Here is a 2,430-nt window from a genome sequence, read left to right on the forward strand (position 1 = left end):
GAACCCCCTTTTTTTACCACCCCCTTTTGTACCAAGTTTTGAACAGTGGCATGTTGTTTATTTTGTTTGTATATGTTTAGGGTGGAAGGTGTATGGGTTGCGGGTGGTGGTGAGCATGTGGGTCATGTTTTAAGGCTCTACATTTGGCAATGGATAAGAGACGGTGAATGAGTGTTGTTGTGTTGGGATGTTTGTGGTAGGTGTTGGTGATGGCAGAAAATGTGGGAATAAAGTTGGTTTAGGATGTCATGATGTTGGGAGTGGGTGTTTGTTTCTATTTTGTGACGGAATGTAGCATGAAATTGTGTGTGTATGTGTGTGTGAGATTTCAATGTGCTGGTATGTGTCTTATGTTTTGTTTTTGTGAAGTGGTGAGATGAGGTATTGATGAGGAGATTTTTTGTGAAGGATTTGGATGTAAAACACCGTTTGTGAGTGGAAGTTAAATGGTAAAGGGGGTGGTGATGTGACTTGGAGGTGGCTGAATGTGGTGTGCGAGAGTGGATGGACAGGGGTTATGAGTGTTTATATTGTCATGTCATGTCATGTCAAATGTTTTTATAGAGCGAAGCTTATCACCGTGAGGTCTCAAGGCACTTGCAGCAAAAAAACGGTTGACGACGTCAGAAGCTTTCACCAGAGACTACGGGGGTTATTTTAGAAAAAGCCAAGTTTTGAGATAATTATGGAATAGTTTGTGTTCAGTGATGGATAGGAGGTGGGGAGGCAATTTGTTCCAAAGCAATGGGGCAAGATAGGAAAAGGAGCGATGGCCGTTATGGGAAGTACGGACACGTGGTTGGATCAGAAATGATTTGTTACTAGACCTTAAAGGTCTTTTAGGTACATACCAATTGAGTTTCCTTAGGAGGTATTTAGGGCCAGTGTTATAAAGGATATTGTGTGTCATACTCAAAATCTTAAAATGGCTTCTCTGACGGACGGGGAGCCAGTGGAGTTTTTTTAGGCAGGGGGCAGAGGCTGCTCTGGGAGGAAGATTCAGGATCAGTCTGGCTGCAGCATTCTGGAGGGTCTGCAACTTTGAAAGCAGGTCCTCGTTGAGTGCTGCAAACAGGGCATTGCCATAATCAAGATGGCTGATGATCAGGCCCTGCACCAGAGGATTCCTGGCATCAGTGGGGAGCCACTTAAAGATCTTCCGGAGATTGCGCATGATTCCGTAACAGACACCTGTTACCTGGTTGACATGATTTTTCATGGACAGGGCACGGTCTATTGTTATCCCCAAATTACGTACTACTGATTTTGGGGAGGGACATGTTCCCAATTACGGAGGCCACCAGTCTTGTGACCAAAATTTCTCTGCCTTGCCAAGCAAGATGATATCAGTTTTACTACCATCCAATTGTAGTTTGTTGTTGCACATCCAATTGCTTATGTCGATCATGCAGTTTTAAAAACGAGAGCGGGTACCAGAATAATGTGTACCGCATGTGATAAGCGATTGGGTGTCAACAGCGAACCATATGGTTTCAAAACTGTATGAGTTGGTAATATTAGCCAACAGGGTTAGATACAAATTGAACAGCAAGGGGCTTAGGATTGATCCTTGGGGTACCCCCACAGTGACAGGGCGACTGCTGGAAACCAGAGTGTCGACTCGAACAGTGGTGAGGCGGTCAGTGAGATAGTTTTCAAGCCAGTCGAGGGCCTTTCCTCTGATACCTATCTCCCACAATCGATGTTTCATAATGCTGTGATAGATGGTATCAAATGCTGCGGATAGGTTCAAAAGGATGAGAATTGCTGATTCACCTCTATCCAGCGCGAGCCTGATATTATCCATGGTCTCGATGACCGCTGTCTCTGTGCCGTGAGCAGCACGGAAACCGGATTGAGAAGGGTCCAGAACCCTGTGCGACTCTATGAAGGCCGTAAGCCGCTTGTTGACTAAATATTCCAACACTTTCCCAAAATATGGTAGCAAGGAAATGGGCCCCTAATGGACTGATAGGGTAGGGTCATTTGAGTTTTTTTTTAAATAGGCTTAACTTGTGCATGTTTCCATTTGGTTGGTACAATGGCTTGCTCTAGTGAGGAATTGAACATTTTCATAAGGGACTTATCGAGTACTGGCGTAATTATGGTGCAACGGCGGGGAGGAAAAGGGTCCATAGGGGAGCCTTATTTTATTTTGTTTAGGCCCTCAATTACTTCAGTGACAGTTATTCAATTCGATCAAGCAGGGGATATCCTTAGGATCAGCCAGAAGAGGTTTCATCAGTAAGTTATTATTTTGCTGGTGTTTACATGGGTCAGTATTCGGGAAGGAGAAATAAATTTATTTAATTTTATTATCAAAAAAAGCGGACATAGATTCAACCCATTTTTGAGTGGGGACAAAAAGAGACTGTTGCCCGGGGTGAAGTAAATTCTTTTAATATTTTATATAGTTCTTTACTTGAATTG

Source organism: Lissotriton vulgaris, chromosome 5 (assembly GCF_964263255.1).
Source record: "Lissotriton vulgaris chromosome 5, aLisVul1.2, whole genome shotgun sequence".
NCBI classification, from domain to species: Eukaryota; Metazoa; Chordata; class Amphibia; order Caudata; family Salamandridae; genus Lissotriton; species Lissotriton vulgaris.